This window comes from Ascaphus truei, chromosome 4 (genome assembly GCF_040206685.1).
Source record: "Ascaphus truei isolate aAscTru1 chromosome 4, aAscTru1.hap1, whole genome shotgun sequence".
In the NCBI taxonomy this organism is placed as follows: domain Eukaryota; kingdom Metazoa; phylum Chordata; class Amphibia; order Anura; family Ascaphidae; genus Ascaphus; species Ascaphus truei.
The window spans coordinates 8,008,457-8,028,540 of NC_134486.1; positions in this window are offsets into that span (position 1 = coordinate 8,008,457).

Below are 20,084 nucleotides of genomic sequence, written 5' to 3' on the forward strand. Positions count from 1 at the left end.
TACCTCCCGGGAGTTTGATTGCTGCTGATGGATTTTGGTACAGTGCTCGGACCCCCTCTAGGAATGAATCCCTGAAACCAAATTTTTGTAAGGTTTTGTCAAGGAATAGCCAATTGATTCTGTCAAACGCCTTCTCTGCGTCCAAGCTCAGGAGAACTGCCTTGGTGTTTGTAAGGTTAATGTGATCTATTATATTTATAATTTTGCGGGTGTTGTCCGAGGCTTGGCGGCCTGAGACAAATCCCACTTGGTCGTTATGGATAAGTCTGGGTAGAATGGGGTTTAATCTGTTCGCTAATATTTTGCTGTATAGCTTAAGGTCGTTGTTCAACAGCGATATGGGGCGGTAACTCCCACATTGCATTGGGTCTCTCCCCTCTTTATGGATTATTGCTAGGTTAGCCAATGACATTGATGCTGGTATGGGGTCACCTTCCATAAAGGAGTTGAACAAGTCCAGCAGGTAAGGAGATAGGGACGGGAGAAACCTCTTGTAGTAGACGTTTGTGAATCCATCAGGGCCGGGGGCTTTGGATAGTTTTAGAGCTTTTACCGCGTCTGCCAATTCCTCTTTTGTAATTTTCCCATTCAGTGTCTCGTTCTCCTTCTCTGTTAAGGATGGGAGGTTGCAGCTATCTAAATAGTTTGAAACTGCCGTAAGCCTTGATGCTCTATTATTTTCCTCTTGAGTTCTGAGGTTGTATAATTTGGTATAAAATTTGGTGAATTCCTCCGCAATGTGACTGTCATTATATAATATGTGACCTGACCTGTTCTTGATCGCAGTTATTTGGGACCTCTTTTGTACCCCTCTTAATTTACTGGCCAATAGTCTGTCAGCTTTGTTGCCCTTATCATAGTATCTCTGGTTAGTCCATCGAAGGGCTTTTTCGACATCCTCGAGTTGGATCTTTTTCAACTCGTTTCTGGCGGTAGTTAAGGTTTTGTATATTTTCCCCGAGGGGTTGGATTTGTGTTGCTGTTCTAGTTTGATTATTTTCTCTGTCAAGTCTTTGAGTAGTTTTGCCTTAGTTTTTTTCCTATGGGATGCTATGGAGATAAAAGTACCTCTGATGGTTGCCTTATGGGCTTCCCATAGTACCGCTGAGGATGGGACTGAACCTGAGTTGTTCCTGAAGTACTCTGATAGGGCCGACTTGATTTCCCTCTCTATTTCCGGGTGATTCAATAATGAATCGTTTAGTTTCCAGTTAAATGCGCTCGACTTTGTTAATGGAACTGAGAGAGTTAATGAGATAGGGGCATGGTCCGACCATGTGATCGGGCCTATATCCGTTTTTTGGGAGGCCTCCAAGACATTCTTGGTTGTAAAGAGGTAGTCAATGCTAGAATAGGTCTGGTGGGGTGCGGAGTAAAAGGTATAGTCCCTTTGGCCCTGATGTTGGGATCTCCAAACGTCCACTAGGGAAAAATCTTTGATAATTGCTCTAAATGCTGTTCCCATCTTTAGGGATAGTACCGTGTGTGGGCGGTCAAAAGGGAGTGTCTTATCCTCCTGTGGGTTTAAGGCCATGTTTAGGTCTCCCCCCACTATCAATGAGGATAGGTAGGTAGGGTCAATTGTGTTTAGGACTGTTTTCAAGAACTCTGCTTGGTTCTCATTTGGTGCATAGAGGTTGACCAGGGCGATCGCCGTGCCTGCTAGTGAGCCATATACCACAAGAAATCTACCCCCTGGGTCTGAAACTTTTTTGACAAAATTGAATGGGGTTCCCTGGCGGATTAAAATGGCTACCCCTCGTTTCTTGCTACTGAACGAGGAATAATAGCCCAGCGGGAATGTATTATTAAATATTTTAGGCAGCTCGTGGTCTGTGAAGTGTGTCTCCTGGAGAAAGATGATATCTCCTTGGGATCTTTTCATCTCCTGGAGGGCTAGTTTTCTCTTCCTATGACTCTGTAGTCCTTTAACGTTAAGAGAGATAACTTTGATTGGGGCCCGGTTAGCCATTTTTGTTATCTCTGGAGGGGCCTTTGCGGATCACCCCTTTCCCAACCGGGGGACCGTGACTGATTACTGTGCCTGTGGGATAGGAAAGAACATCTCTGGCGGAAGAGGGTGACCTGTTGTCCGGACCTGGGTCAGCGGTGTCGGGGGGGTGGAGGGGGATAGGGTGGACGGGAAGGGTAAAGGACTGCTGGGACAGCACCAGCAGGCAGAGAGAAAAAGGATGGGGGCCTGAGGGCGCCCCCAATGGGGTGTAGCCGGAATTGCATACCGGCATTCGGACTTAGGGTCCTTGGGGGGGTAGACCCGGGAGTACAGACTGGCTCGTCCAGGAGGGTGTGGACACCTTAATGGTTTTTTCAACAACCTTTTTCCCTATGTGTATATAGCCAACAGGGAGAAGGATAGAGACAGGGGGTGGGGGGGTGGGGGGAGGGTGCTCCATAGTGGGGCCGGGGTGGCCTATGATGGTCTAGTGAGGCAGGTGATCTTTTACATAAGCATGCATTCAGGTAACGCAGGCGTTAGTTTCTCCGCATGGCTGATCAGTTATAACGATTCCCTCTGGGTAAGCGTTTTGACAATAACATCCTATTTAACTTTTTAACTCTAACAAGCATAAACCATAATAAACACTCAGCTATCTTATACAGTGCCTATCCTGTGGGGCTGATTTGCTGGCGGATGAGGGCTGTCCGTAGGTCTCTTAGCCGACCTCTTGTTTGCGGCGGGAGGGGGGGGGAGGAGAGGAGGGGGAGAGAGAGGGGGGGAGGGAGATGGGGAAGGTGGGAAGGACAGGTGCTCCATAGTGGGGTAGGGGTGGCCTGTGATGGTCGAGTGGAACAGATGACCTTTTGCATAAACGCACATTCAGGTAACGCAGGCGTTACTTTCCCAGTATGGCAAATCAGTTATAACGATTCCCTCTGGATAAGCGTTTTGACAATAACATCCTATTTAACTTTTTAACTCTAACAAGCATAAACCATAATAAACACTCAGCTATCTTATACAGTGCCTATTCTGTGGGGCTGATTTGCTGGCAGAAGAGGGCTGTCTGTAGGTCTCTTAGCGACCTCTTGTTTGCGGCGGGAGGGGGGAGGGAAAAAAGGGGGAGGGGGGGAGGGAGAAGGGGAGGGGGGGAGATGGGGAAGGCGGGAAGGACAGGTGCTTCATAGTGGGGTAGGGGTGGCCTGTGATGGTCGAGTGGAACAGATGATCTTTTGCATAAACGTACATTCAGGTAACGCAGGCGTTACTTTCCCAGCATGGCAAATCAGTTATAACGATTCCCTCTGGATAAACGTTTCGACAATAACATCCTATTTAACTTTTTAACTTTAACAAGCATAAACCATAATAAACACTCAGCTATCTTATACAGTGCCTATTCTGTGGTGCTGATTTGCTAGCAGAGGAGGGCTGTCTGTAGGTCTCTTAGCCGACCTCTTGTTTGCGACGAGGGGGGAGGGGAGGAGAGGGTGGGGGGGGGGAGGGAAAAAAAGGGGGGGGGGGAGGGAAAAAAAGGGGGGGGGGAGGGAAAAAAAGGGGGGGGAGGGAAAAAAAGGGGGGGGGAGGGAAAAAAGGAGGGGGGAGGGAAAAAAGGGGGGGGAGGGGAGGCGGGGGGGAGGGGAGGCGGGGGAGGGAGGGGAGGAGGGGGGAAAAGGGAGGGGAGAAGGGGAGGGGGGGAGGGAAGTAGGGAGGGTGGAGGGAAAGGGTGGAGGGGAAGGGGGTGGAGGGGAGGGGGGAGGGAGGGTGGAGGGGAAGGGGGTGGAGGGGAGGGGGGGAGGGAGGGTGGAGGGGAAGGGGGGGGAGGGGGGGAGGGAGGGTGGAGGGGAAGGGGGTGGAGGGGAAGGGGGTGGAGGGGGGGGGGGGTGGAGGAGGGGGGAGGGGGGGGCCAGATACACCTGTAACAATATGGATAGTCGACAGTCCTTCTGCGTGGACCATGGAGACAGGCCCTGTCCGGATCCCCCGCCCCCCCCCACAGACCGTCTTCAGGAACGGGGAGGCTCTCTGCAGCTGGCGCCGCGGCTTCCTCTCGTCAGTTCTCCATAAGCGAGGGGGCCCCTCTCGGCTTCAAGCAAGCTCTCCTCCCGGGATCCCCGCCCCCCCCCCCCCTCCCACCCAAAAGCCACAACCGGCGTTTCCCCCTCAGCTCTGCTCCTTGGACCACTCATGCAGGTCTTCTATGGTGGTGCAGGTGGGTCTCCAATGAGACCTGGGTACTGGGTGTGTCGTCGAGGTTAACTCAGCGGAGTGGTCCTCAGGCGTGAGTTCGGCCCTCAAGGGCGTGCTGTCTTTCAAGTGATCTTACTCCATGATGTGTAGGTGGGCCGACTGTGCTGCCGGGGATTTTATTTCGACGTTCAGGTGAACTCCACGGGATAGACGGCCACTAGCAGGTGTATCTGCGTCTTCTCTTCAGTGATCACTGTAGGCTGATGCATCCGCTCAGTGCTGGGATAGATCTACGGCAACGGCCAACTGGGAATAAGGAGGTTAGTTTGGGTTTTCCTTTACTCTGTAGACGGTGGTATCTGCTTGACGCTGGGGTAGGTCTGCGGCCACGGCCAACTGGGAATAAACAAGGGTCGGTTTGGTTTTCTCTTTACTTTCTTTTTCCCTGTGTCTGGGTCTGAGCAGCGGTTCTACGGGAGGAGCGGATGGACTCTTCTCCTTCCGTCTCTCGGCTCGTGCGCTCTTCTGATCCCCACGAGGACGGGGGAGTGAGGCCTAATGCCCTTGCAAATGCCGCCATTTCCTCCGGGCGTCTCAAGGTTAGGAATTTCCCGTTTCTGCTGGCCGTCAGTCTAAACGGGAATCCCCATCTGTAGCAAACGCCACTTTCCCTCAGGAGCAGCGTTAGGGGCTTGATTTCTTTTCGCCTGTTAACGGTGGTTCTGGACAAATCACTGTAGACTTGTATTCTTTCCTCTTGGAAAGTAATATCGCCTTTTTCTCGGCAGGCTGTCAGGATTCTTTCTTTAGTGGTGTAACTGTGAAATTTGACAATCGGGTCCCTTCTTCTATTCGGATCCTCCGACCTGGGGCCAAGGGCCCGGTGGGCCCGGTCTATCTCCATGTCTCTGGGTTCCAAATCGTTACATAGGGAGGAGAAAAGTTCCGAGAGGTACGGTCGGATGAGGTCAGGGAGGACAGTCTCCTGGACATTGCGGATCCGCAGGTTCTGTCTCCTGTCCCTGTTCTCCTGGTCCTCTATCGCATCTTTTAGGCACGTCACTTCTTCCCCCAGCCGAAATACTTCATCTTCGGCCTCCATTAGCCTCTGGAGAGTCTCTCCCTGTTTTGTCTCGAGCTCGGTGGTTCTCTCGGTGAGGCCTGAGATCTCCTCCTTGAGCTCCGTGACGACTATCTTGAGATCATGTTGCAGTGAGGAATGGAGTTTGTTGTGGAGGGATGTCATGAAATCCTCGAGGTATGCTTTTGTTATTACCTCTCCCCGGTCGTGGCGGTCGCTTGCAGTGGTGGGGGAGCCGCGTCCGTCGGTGCCGCCTTGGCTTTCAGGCGCCGCGCCTGGGCTTCTCTGCGTCGGCGGAAAAAATTTAGTTACCGCCGGGGTTGAGGCTTTTTTCTGTCGCGACTGCATTGCCGCGGTATTCTTCCTTCTGGGAATGTTTGCCTGGGGCCGTAAGCGTTGGGGGAGGGGCGGTGATCCAGGGAGAGGGGGGGGGGGTGAGACGCAAGGACGTTGTGGGGGAATGAGGCAGAGTTATTTATTTATTCTGTAGTGTCTGGGCAGCTGAAGTGATGTGGTACTCAGTGCCTCTAGCAGTATTAGGGATACTCTGCTGTTAGCACTCCTTGTGTGATGCTGGTGACTCCGTGTGGGGCCCCCTCAAGATGGCCGCTGTTCTCTCTCTGCCGCACCACCAGGGCTTACCCCCTCTCGGCACCCCCCCTCTCCCACACCCCGGTCCGGTGTTTATTTATTTATTTATGCTGCCGGGGACCCGCAGCACAGATGCTCCGCTCGCGCTCTCTCCCTCGCCTCCGGCACGGTATTTATTTATTTATTTATGTGCCTCTCCTCGCGGCCGCGGGAGGTTGCAGCGGGTGTTCCTACCGTTCCGAAGGTAGGGGGAGCTCCGTCCCTGTTCACCGCCGACTCTCCGGCTTCCTATCACACGGGACAGACGGTGCCTCGCTGCTCCTTCGCTCCGGTGGGCCCGCGCCTCGCAGGGTGGTCTCCCAATGCTGATCTTCGGCTCGCCGAGACCAGTCTCTCTGGGGCTCTACGAGGTACCGGGGTTGGTAGCGTGATAGTTGGGGAAAAGGTGCTTATTTATATAATTATACATAGGGGTCCACGGAGCTTTCCTAGGACGCAGCCATGTCTGGTGACGTCACCGGAAGCCCCCCCTATACTCACCATTTTGTATCTTTAACCTGCTGAAACACGTGCTGGTGGACCGCGGACCAAAAGTCGTGCGTTCGCGGCACAGTGCTTGCAGGGGGATTTGGCCACCCGGATTAACACAGCGGAGGTCCCTGCTTCTGAATGGAACTCGCGCTGTGTGAATCCTACTGGGCCGCATCAGTCTGTAAGAGACACGCAGTGAGAGTAAACAGAATCGGCCACACACTGCGCACCTCTAACAGGTAATAACGCGGGTTTTATGTTAATAACATTGAAGCAGGGGGTCCACACAGCTGAACCCCGTTAATTTCCATCCCTGGGACCCCATGCTTCCCAAGTTGCAGACACCGCGGGGTATGGGGTGCCGGTGTATTGTGTGCTCTTAAAGTTCCCGGTCATGTGACACTGGAGATTTAAACATGCAGGGAGATACCGACACCACATACTGGGGTATGTATCTCTGGAAGCAGGGTGTCCTCGGCGCTGAAATTAATGCGGTTCAGCAGCTCCGGAGACCCCCTGCTTCAATACGATGTTATTCAAATTAAATAAAAGCAGCTTCATTGCCTTAGTGGCTAGCCACTAAGGCAATGAAGGGGTTAAACCAGCGTACCTGGTTTGTTGGGGATAGTGGGGGTGGGTGAAGGGGGTAGTTGCCCCAGGGTGGGTGGTTAGGAAGGTTGCAGGAGGGGCTAACGCCTTAATTACCGTAGTGATTAATAACACCTAGGTAATGAAGAGTTAACCCCTCCCACTACCCAACAAGAGACCAAAGCACTCACTGTGGGGTAACTACTCCCTTTACCCACTCCCTCTAACCCCAAAAAAAACCTCCCCACGCACAAAGGAAGGGGCAAATGCCCTAATAGCCAAATATAGGCACTAGCGCTTTTGCCAATTCAAATACACTAAAATACACCAGTTAAATGAATAAATATTTTACTTAACCCTGCCAGGATCAAGGCCGTTATCTTCTGCCCGAACATGAACATGTAAGGGTTGATGCGCAACCATTAAAACACCAGTAACCCCTTAATTACCTTAGGGGTTACTACACTAAGGTAATTAAGGAGTTACTGGTGTTTTAATGGGGTTGTACTCTAGTTGCCCCTTCGAGGGTGGTTAGTCTTCCCAGGAGTGTTGCAGGATGGGTTAACCCCTTAATTACTTAGCAGTTGTAACCGCTAAGGTAATTAAGGTGTTAACCCCTCCCGCAGCCCTCCCAGTAAGCCTAATCACCAACCCCAGGTGCACTACCCCTATCCCCCACCCCCTCTACCCCCAATAAACATTAACATTCAATACAATAAAAAAATACTAGTCAATACACCCATTGATTGCCACTGTGGTTACAAATGCCCTCAATGGGAGCACAGAACCCAAATGGCAATGACTGGGCACCCTACTACCCACCTCCTTTACCCTCAACAAGACATACAGTACAGTAATGTGCAAACGCCCTATTATCCAGATCTGGTTAATAGCACATTTGTCCATTAAAAAGAAAATATTACCCAGCCAGCATATAGTAAATAAAAGTTGTACTTACCCCTGCCAGGATGAAGGCCATCCTCGTCATTCTGGTCCTCGGCCTCTTCATTGGACACCGACAATAACATTTAAAAAAAACTACTGGCCTGTAACCCCTTAATCACCGTAGCCGTTAACCACTGTGGTTATTAAGGGGTTAACAAACATCCTAGATAGTATACATAGACACGTTCTCTTCCCCACTGAATGCCGGGGAGAGCGTGAGGCCTCTGTAAAGTTCTTATGTCCTTGAGCGCCTGGGCGTAAAATTATGCTGCAGCAGCACATGGTGATGCATTGCCATGGCAACGTGACGTCACAACGCGCCATAGCGCATAAGTGTGATAATTGGGATCTTAACCACTTTAAATTCCCCTGGGAATCTATCTTCTCGAGTGACTGGAGCAAGGAGGATTTCATCCAGTCTATACATCTTTTTTTTTTTTTTTTTCCATCCGCCAACTTAATGCAATTTCTGCATAGTTTCTTGATAGGGAGCTGGAAACTTGACCTCACAAGCCGCACATTATTCTCATTTTGATGTTGCTTTCTTGGTTCCAAGAGCTGTACCTATTGCTGAGTCTAATCTGCCTTTTGCTCCCCTGATCCAGTCGACGGAACAGAGCTTCTGACACTACTGCTAGACCTAAGAGCATTCACACTGGGTAAATCCTGTCCTAGCCTCCCCGAGCCCCTGGATGTATCACCTGCGCAGTCTGCTCCAAATTCTAACTCCGTTGTGACAGAAATGCAGAGAAACCTCAGGGGAGGGTCGCCAGACGGGCAGGAAAGTGCCTGCTCGCTGCCTCGCACAGAAGGTCCTCTTCCTCCTTTCTTCCTCCTTTGCCGCCCTTCCTTTTTTTTTTGCCTGACTTAAGCTGCGAAAAGATGAGCGTCAAAATGGGTCTTCATCTGACTGCATGAGATAAGAGGGGGACAGACGATACTTGCGGCATGGTGTCCAGGCGCAGGAGCCTGGGATGCATACTTGCAACTCCCTACAAGTAATGACGCGGCATGAGAATGGCCCAGCCAGGAAATCCTGTCTGTCTTCCTGTATATTTAATATAAGCCAGCACTCTCCTTACCTGTTGAGTGTGTCAGACACTTCATTTACTGTCCCCGTGCAGCCTCCTGCAATCGGCTGCTTTCAGATACTCAAGAAGCAAGAATTCAAAGTAGCAGCAAAGTCGGAACAGTCGAAATATGCGCATACTGCGCGGTGTAGTAGCGCATATGCAGAATAGAAAGAGGAGCACCGTGTTTCAGGGGGATACAACCTCACTTCGTGTGCTGCTACTTTTAATTCTGTCCTCTTGAGTTTCTTTCGGATAACCTTCCCCCTAGCTTAAAGCAGAAGTCCAAAGTGTTTTTTTTAATTTATTTAATAGTTTTTTCCCCTTTAATATGTGCATCAATACAATCCACACAATGATAAGTAATTAGCTAAGTTGCCGATCGATCCGTTCTGCTGTGATCGACCGGCGAAGATTCGGCTCTGGGGTTCACTAAATGGCTATCAGTGCAGCAGAAGAGGACCAAAGATGCAAAGTTTTGTGGGGAAGATCATGTGACCAGGTAGTCACTAGATACAATTGGTGCACTGCTGGAGAGGGCAGGGCTCAAAAAGGAGTGTGCCAGCCTGTTTCAGAAGAGGAAGGGGATGTGACTTTGTAGATGCTTGCTATGGAAACAAAAAATGCTTGTTACATTATAATACATTAAAAATATTTAAAAAAATTGCTATAAGTATTTTCTCATAGTACAGAACTGATTTATTTAAAAAAAAAACACGTAGGATATTGCTTTGACTGCAGCTTTAAGGTAAGACATGAATAACTGACCAGCGGAGAGACAACACCTCTTTTATACTTGTCCAGAAATCTTATCATACCCCAGCCGGTAGCAGAAGTTATCACAACAGTTGTTTGCTGCCACAAAGGACACTGAAAAGAAACAAAAGATGAATTTATAGACTTATTTTAGATGTTGTATGGCTCCATTAGGATAGGAGTTCAGTATGTTGCATTTTGAGCCTATGTTTCAGAAAGGGAGTAGCTGGGGTGGAAGTACTGACACCTTTAGTCAGAAGACACATACTGCCCCCAGTAACTGCACCAACTCCGGGCATGTTCTGCCACATGCGAAGTGGTGAGGGGGAAGGTTTCCGGAGTCTGGGCAACAGTCACCAACTGGAGGCTTGTCACATCGATCTGATTATTAGACACACATTGTAAAAGGGACCATCCCATTTGGCACAATAAAACCAATGGAGGAAGTGTGACGGTACGAGGAAGTATGGAGTAACACACTTTTATTTGTTATAACACTATTGGATTTGAATCTTAGCCTTCAATGTTCTTTCTTCTTTTTTTTAAAGATAATAAAAATGTTATTTCACAAAGCTTCTCTTCTTTTCATTCTGTATAAGATAAGTAACAGATAACGCTTCCAATAAGAGGTCCAATGGCTTTGTCTCATTGAATAAAACATTCTTGAAGTTGGGCACAGTACCTGTAATTTTTTTAGAGGGCTTCTTTAAAAAAACAAAAAAAAAAAACATTTTGAAAGGTTGATGAAGATGAAGAAGAACCCAGCAATCCAATTAGCTTCCCTTAAATGTTCAAGTGTAAACGGTAAATCCCTGTTTTGTCAATTATTTATTGTGGCTGTAGCTGTTTGATTGTCAGAATTCATTCATTAAAAAAAAGAGAAAGGGTATCACTTTGGCCGTTGAGCACGATGTTCAACAACGTCTTATCACAGAGAAATTAGCTAAAAAAAAAAAATTAAATAAAGCCCTCCTAAGTATCAGGTCCCAGGGGAACACTATAAAAAAATATATATCAAAATCAACAAAGATAATTAAACACCTGTGCTAGAAATAAGAATAAAGAAGCGTATTGCCACATCATTCCACAGTTGGGGTCTCTGCGTTCTTATAACTCCAAAGCCCTGTCATCCAAGACCACGGGTCCGGGCACAGAGTGTGACACCACCCACCTGTGCCCGTCCATTAAGCAGTGCCAGGATGGAGTTGAAATGGATCCGCCAATTGTCCCAATGCGTTTCATAGCAGCATCTATGCCAGGGTTCTTTATATAGCAACCCCTTATGTTCCACTGGTTCAAATGAAAAAATAATGTCATATAAAAATAAAAAAGTAGTATAGCAGAGAAAGAGACAAACATTTCTTTAAAATGAGTTGAAGTAAATGAAAATATAGCACTAAAAGAGCAAATGCACCAAGAAAGTACAGTTATCAGAGCCAGAGATTGTTGGGTGATGATTGAATCATAACCCCAAATAAATTGATCCTACTGTAGTCTTTTTAGAAGAATTAAAAGCACCTTTTAGACAAAACACGTAATAATAAGATTATAGATCAAAATGAATACTGTAGATATAATGTAGCTCCTTCCCCACCCCCAGCTAGGGACTACAAGTAGTTAGGGGGTTAAGAACCTTAGATGGTTAACTATGCACTCCCCTACCCATCATGTGATACAGGATGACTTGCAGAAAGGTTAGCAACTGTCCAGTAGGTCTTGTGACTAATGATGTCACCATAAGAAGATGGGGGGTACATATAGCACCCCTCCCTTCCTCCCCCCCACCAGTGTTCTAGAATCAGGTTCCTCAGGAGTAGCAGTGGACAGGGCCTCACTGTAAGTTATGTAAATATTTCTAGGTGTATAGTTATGTGAAGTAAGCATTGTGACAGTAGGGGGTAACCAGGCTCTCAAAAAAAGGTTAAGCCCGATTTTGGTAACCTCTGATCCGTGTATACGTGTTCGAGAGAGTTAGCTCTTGGACCCAGTAACAGTGTACTGTTTTTACATACTGTCTGCAATAAAAATGTTTTATGTATTTTTTCCCTTTCCGGGTATGCCAGCGAGCAGAGATTGCTGGGGTATGAGTTTCAAGGGGCGATTTTGCGGAGGAATTGTTGTCAGACTGTGCCTAGGTAGTTGGGAGTCCGGAGTTCTTGGTTCCCCTATAAATTTCTCGGGAATCATGCTTGATTCTCGGATACATGTAGCACATTGTCCTGGCAATATCTCCCCTTGAGAACCCTTGCACGACTCGCCGCTAGGGTTCCCTGCTTCAGCATAGCCCAGAAAGGTAAATGGGGCACAGGGATGAAAAGTGTCCCTGTAACTGAGGGGATCTCCAGGTTAAAGGGGGTACCCCAGTTAATGCCCAGGTAGCCCACAACCTGTATTGGGTTCGTGGGTGCTCCAACCATAGATAAGGTTGTGAGGGGACTCTCAGAGTCCAGGCTAAGTCCAACAGATTGTGTGTGGGGAATAAAGGCTGATAGAAATAGAAGTTGATCTTTCTATTCCCCAAACCCAGGGACTTAGGGATGTATTGAAGTATATTTTATTAATACATTGTAATGTACTGTTGTGTATTGTAATGAGCTGGGACTTTCGGAACCGATGTTCAAACAGGCTGCCCGGGCGAACCCATAGGTGCCAGTAAGTCTGCTGGACATCTGAGTTCAAAGTAGCCAGAGATGCCAAAGGTGTGAAAGCCATTTGGGTAGCAGGTTAATTGCTCAAGTACCCAGGTCCGAGGGAACAATGGCAGTCATCCAGGCTGCCATTTGTTCTGCCAGACCTAGTGGAGCCTGACCCACTGGGTGGCATTGAGATAGCCAGGGATGGAGGTGGCAAACATGCGCATGTCCCTTGGCAATTTCATATTTCCTGCTGACCCGGCTTTTCAGGCCGACTTGGCTCTGATTGGCTACTGAGAAAGTTCCCACGCGATGATTGGCTGCTGAGTTTCATGAATGAAGCTCAGAATACTTTAAAGATTTTGTGAGCCAATGAGATTGAAGATCCCCAGTAGTAAGAGCGCGGGCGGGCTTTTCAAAGTTGCTCTTGTGTGAATAGCAAAGCTACCGGCTTCAATTTGAAGCCTGAAAAGTTTGCCCGCTGGAGTCCAAGTCCTGTTTTTTTGTGGCCAAGTTCTCAAAATCGAACGTAGCGGGGATTTCATGCCGATTTTAGTTCCAGAGGATTGGTACTAGCTCGCAGTCAAGATAAAGTCTAAGTTCTCAGAAGAGAAGGGAGCGGTGGCGTGTGGAACTTCACGCCGATTTGGGAACCAGGAGATTCCGGGCTATGTCCCGGTCAGGGTAAACCTCTTATTTAGAGTTCCCTGCACCTCCTGTAAATGTGTCTTTTTGTCTGTATTTTGTGTATTGTGTAAGCAAATTTGTGCGAATAAACTACAATTTATTTCATTAGCTTGTTTTGCTCAGTGAATGGTCCCGGTTAAAAAGGTGTAAACTGCCTGGTCCCCCGTGATGAGCGTGTCCTATCACCTTTATTGTTTTCAGTTCAGGAACATGCTCTTTATAGATAGAGCCCATAGTAATGAACAGAGGTTGTTCTACGAACAGAAGAGAAGCAGGCAAGTTCTCAGAGTACAAACTCTGGGGCATAGTCTGATCGGGTCCACCGGAGAGTACCTGATGAAGCCCTGATCCAATAGGTATTGATGAGGTTGACGGTGCCCAAAGTGACGAGATACTGAACCCTGAAGATAGAGTATAATACTCCCACTGACAGGTCCTCGGTAAGCTCCCGATCTGACAAACATTGAGGAAGCATGCCATCCAAAATAAAGGGATACTGATTCCATCCCCCAACCGGCAAATAGTGCCTGCACGTCGGGTAGAATGAATATACCACCGGTAGCTCCGGACCCTGAACTCCTGCAAACAAAAGAATTGCATTCTAACCCAAATATCTCACCTAAAACTTCTGTAGCCCTGCTTCCTATCACTAGCAAGCTGCTAGTCTGTGCTGTGTTACCTGCTGGCTCACAGGGCCTAAGTCTGCCATGGAGAGCCTGGGGTGCGCGCAATATCTCTAACGGGTGCAGCGCCTCCACCTGCGACAGATCCTGCCAAAGGGGGAGTGAGTCTTCGCAGGACGTATATGCAAGAATTACACTTACACAGCCAAGTTCTAAACCAATCTCTTTTACTGGCAGGTTAAACTCACGGTACATTACATGCCATAACATTCTGGTATACGGGTACACAGTATATAACACACCACGGCGGACGTCCCCATCTCCAGGCGCCACAGCGGACACACCACAACTTGCACCTCGGCGGACGCCAACAATAATCCCCACACCCGCCACCGGGTGATCCCACCCTGTGTCCAATCCTTACTGCTTAGTCCTCCCGCTCACAGCAGGCCCTATGTGTGTATATGGGTGACTGCGCAGCCACTATGTCTCGGGTGAATGAAAGATATAGTTGGTGCACTTGATGAAATACCTGCCGAGCCCTCCGGGGCTCGGAACTGCCACGATCTTCAAAAAGGGTCTCTGTGCATCGACACCGCTCTATCTCTCTCTCTAGGGTCCGGGGCGGTTCCACCCGGACTCTGGCAACTCCAAAGGGGTCTGATCCCAGACCTCCCTCTCGACAGAATAGTCCCGGTCAAAACCAACAGTACTTAGGGGACAGGAACCTGGCTAAGGCGATCCCTAGCTCAGCTTGTCTCTAAGGTGACTCAGGGCTAGCTGGGCCTGGGGCACTTGGCCTGCGCCGGGGTGGGTCAACCTCCCCTCACAGTCTCTCCGTCTCCTCTCCAATCAGCTCTGACTCCACGTGCGCGCAAACACTGCCTATATCTCAGGCAACTCCTCCACTCATAGGCTAGACTCGCTCACCTGACCCTCCCCGCAGGGCTGCTGGGTCAAGGGACTGCTCTCTCTCCCGCCAAATGCACTCTCCTCCTTCGCGGGCTTTTGCAACTATTCTTTGCAAGCGCAACCTCCCGTTCTTTGGGGTGAATCAGGGGTCATAGCTACACTTACATACAGCAAGTTTCATGAGTCTGGGGTAAAGGGAACATGGAAAGTGGATAGATACCTGACCCCTGGCTTACAGTGCTAGATAGCTGCCAGGGACCCAAGGGCAAAGAGGGCTTAACCTTTATTATGAAGCCTGGTTACCTTTGCCCGTCACAGCTACCCATTGTCACGATGGACACCAACTTTATCAACACATTTATATTTCTGGGTACTTGATTTACCAGAACAAGTTGCAAAATAAATTGTGATTTATTTCCTTAATAGACAAACACACGACATCTGCAGAATACACTTAAAACAACACTTACTGGGACAAGGGAACAAAATTAATTGTCCTTGGAACGAAAGAAATTGTCCTTTGCTTGCAAGCGCTAGAAATGCAGCTTTGGTTTTAAAAGTCCTGTGGTTATGTTGTTATTAACCCCTTCACTCCTGGACCAGTTGCTGCTGTGCTGGAACAAAGCCTTGCATCTTTACATCATGGATTAAAATTCAGGAATCACACTGGGGATACCTGGAGAGCCACAGTTATAGACTGCCCAAAGCTATCTTTAACATGTGGATCCAATCCCCTCGTGGGAACAAAAAAATCCACGAATACCCAAGTTACCCACAGTTCATAAGACCGGTCAAAAGGGCTGTCCGGTGGGCAGGGCGCATGGGTCAGGTTGACGCCCATGCCACTTGGCATACCTGGGCTACACCCATATCTTGGCACCACTAAGTCTGATTTTTGACCCGGAGGGGTCACTAGCCTGACATCTGCTGTGCATCAGTATGTCAGTTTTAAATACATTATGGGTCTGCTGGGACTTTTCATAACTGACACTCTTTTAGACAGGGAGATGCTAATTCAGCGATCGATTGAGGCTCCATCATAAAAATACCCCCAGCTCCGTCACCCATATCACAGCTGGATGTCCAAGTAATTCCTGCTTGGACTTACAAAAAATAACTCCTGCCTTACATTTACAATCTGCAGTTAATAATATAATAATAATATGTTCTTGTATAGCGCTGCTAATTGTACGCAGCGCTTTACAGGGACATTTTTGCAGGCACAGGTCCCTGCCCCGTAGAGCTTACAATCTATATTTATTTATTTATTTATTCCACCATTAATTACAGTACGTAACATGATAACAAGAAGGTAGTATTTATTCCACCATTAATTACAGTACATAATATGATAACAAGTAGGTAGTATTTATTCCACCATTAATTACAGTACATAACATGATAACAAGTAGGTAGTATTTATTCCACCATTAATTACAGTACATAACATGATAACAAGTAGGTAGTATTTATTCCACCATTAATTACAGTACATAACATGATAACAAGTAGGTAGTATTTCTTCCACCATTAATTAAAGTACATAACATGATAACAAGTAGGTAGTATTTAATCCACCATTAATTACAGTACATAACATGATAACAAGTAGGTAGTATTTATTCCACCATTAATTACAGTACATAACATGATAACAAGTAGGTAGTATTTATTCCACCATTAATTACAGTACATAACATGATAACAAGTAGGTAGTATTTATTCCACCATTAATTACAGTACATAACATGATAACAAGTAGGTAGTATTTATTCCATCATTAATTACAGTACATAACATGATAACAAGTAGGTAGTATTTATTCCACCATTAATTACAGTACATAACATGATAACAAGTAGGTAGTATATATTCCACTAGTAATTACAGTACATAATATGATAACAAATAGGTAGTGTTTATTCCACCATTAATTACAGTACATAACATAATAACAAGTAGGTAGTATTTATTCCACCATTAATTACAAAACGTAACATGATAACAAGTAGGTAGTATTTATTCCACTAGTAATTACAGTACATAACATGATAACAAGTAGGTAGTATTTATTCCACCATTAATTATAGTACATAACATGATAACAAGTAGGGAGTATTTATTCCACCATTAATTACAAGACATAACATGATAACAAGTAGGTAGTATTTATTCCACCATTAATTACAAGACATAACATGATAAAAAGTAGGTAGTATTTATTCCACCATTAATTACAGTATGTAACATGATAACAAGTAGCTAGTATTTCTTCCACCATTAATTACAGTACATAACATGATAACAAGTAGGTAGTATTTATTCCAACATTAATTACAAGACATAACATGATAACAAGTAGGTAGTATTTATTCCACCATTAATTACAAGACATAACATGATAACAAGTAGGTAGTATTTATTCCACCATTAATTACAGTACATAACATGATAACAAGTAGGTAGTATTTATTCCACCATTAATTACAGTACATAATATGATAACAAGTAGGTAGTATTTATTCCACCATTAATTACAAGACATAACATGATAACAAGTAGGTAGTATTTATTCCACCATTAATTACAGTACATAATATGATAACAAGTAGGTAGTATTAATTCCACCATTAATTACAAGACATAACATGATAACAAGTAGGTAGTATTAATTCCACTATTAATTACAGTACATAACATTATAACAAGTAGGTAGTATTTATTCCACCATTAATTACAGTACATAACATGATAACAAGTAGGTAGTATTTATTCCACCATTAATTACAGTACATAATATGATAACAAGTAGGTAGTATTTATTCCACCATTAATTACAATACATAACATGATAACAAGTAGGTAGTATTTATTCCACCATTAATTACAGTACATAATATGATAACAAGTAGATAGTATTTATTCCACCATTAATTACAGTACATAACATGATAACAAGTAGGTAGTATTTATTCAACCATTAGTTACAAGACATAACATGATAACAAGTAGGTAGTATTAATTCCACTAGTAATTACAGTACATAACATTATAACAAGTACGTAGTATTTATTCCACCATTAATTACAGTACATAACATGATAACAAGTAGGTAGTATTTAGTCCACCATTAATTACAGTACATAACATGATAAAAAGTAGGTAGTATTTATTCCACCATTAATTACAGTATATAATATGATAACAAGTAGGTAGTATTTATTCCACCATTAATTACAGTACATAACATGATAACACGTAGGTAGTATTTATTCCACCATTAATTAGAGTACATAACATGATAACAAGTAGGTAGTATTTATTCCACCATTAATTACAGTACATAACATGATAACAAGTAGGTAGTATGTATTCCACCATTAATTACAATACAAAACATGATAACATGTAGGTAGTATTTATTCCACCATTAATTACAAAACGTAACATGATAACAAGTCGGTAGTATTTATTCCACCATTAATTACAGTACATAATATGATAACAAGTAGGTAGTATTTATTCCACTAGTAATTACAGTACATACCATGATAACAAGTAGGTAGTATTTATTCCACCATTAATTACAGTACATAACATGATAACAAGTAGGTAGTATATATTCCACTAGTAATTACAGTACATAATATGATAACAAATAGGTAGTTTTTATTCCACCATTAATTAGAGTACATAACATGATAACAAGTAGGTAGTATTTATTCCACCATTAATTACAGTACATAACATGATAACAAGTAGGTAGTATGTATTCCACCATTAATTACAATACAAAACATGATAACAAGTAGGTAGTATTTATTCCACCATTAATTACAAAACGTAACATGATAACAAGTCGGTAGTATTTATTCCACCATTAATTACAGTACATAATATGATAACAAGTAGGTAGTATTTATTCCACTAGTAATTACAGTACATAACATGATAACAAGTAGGTAGTATTTATTCCACCATTAATTATAGTACATAACATGATAACAAGTAGGGAGTATTTATTCCACCATTAATTACAGTACATAATATGATAACAAGTAGGTAGTATTTGTTCCACCATTAATTACAGTACATAACATGATAACAAGTAGGTAGTATTTATTCCACCATTAGTTACAAGACATAACATGATAACAAGTAGGTAGTATTAATTCCACTAGTAATTACAGTACATAACATTATAACAAGTACGTAGTATTTATTCCACCATTAATTACAGTACATAACATGATAACAAGTAGGTAGTATTTAGTCCACCATTAATTACAGTACATAACATGATAAAAAGTAGGTAGTATTTATTCCACCATTAATTACAGTATATAATATGATAACAAGAAGGTAGTATTTATTCCACCATTAATTACAGTACATAACATGATAACACGTAGGTAGTATTTATTCCACCATTAATTAGAGTACATAACATGATAACAAGTAGGTAGTATTTATTCCACCATTAATTACAGTACATAACATGATAACAAGTAGGTAGTATGTATTCCACCATTAATTACAATACAAAACATGATAACAAGTAGGTAGTATTTATTCCACCATTAATTACAAAACGTAACATGATAACAAGTCGGTAGTATTTATTCCACCATTAATTACAGTACATAATATGATAACAAGTAGGTAGTATTTATTCCACTAGTAATTACAGTACATACCATGATAACAAGTAGGCAGTGTTTATTCCACCATTAATTACAGTACGTAACATGATAACAAGTAGGTAGTATTTATTCCACCATTAATTACAGTACATAACATGATAACAAGTAGGTAGTTTTTATTCCACCATTAATTACAGTACATAACATAATAACAAGTAGGTAGTATTTATTCCACCATTAATTACAAGACATAACATGATAACAAGTAGGTAGTATTTATTCCCCATTAATTACAAGACATAACATGATAACAAGTAGGTAGTATTTATTCCACCATTAATTACAATACATAACATGATAACAAGTAGGTAGTATTTATTCCACCATTAATTACAGTACATAACATGATAACAAGTAGGTAGTATTTATTCCACCATTAATTACAGTATATAATATGATAACAAGTAGGTAGTATTTATTCCACCATTAATTACAGTACATAACATGATAACACGTAGGTAGTATTTATTCCACCATTAATTACAGTACATAACATGATAACAAGTAGGTAGTATGTATTCCACCATTAATTACAATACAAAACATGATAACAAGTAGGTAGTATTTATTCCACCATTAATTACAAAACGTAACATGATAACAAGTCGGTAGTATTTATTCCACCATTAATTACAGTACATAATATGATAACAAGTAGGTAGTATTTATTCCACTAGTAATTACAGTACATAACATGATAACAAGTAGGTAGTATTTATTCCACCATTAATTACAGTACATAACATGATAACAAATAGGTAGTATTTATTCCACCATTAATTACAAAACGTAACATGATAACAAGTAGGTAGTA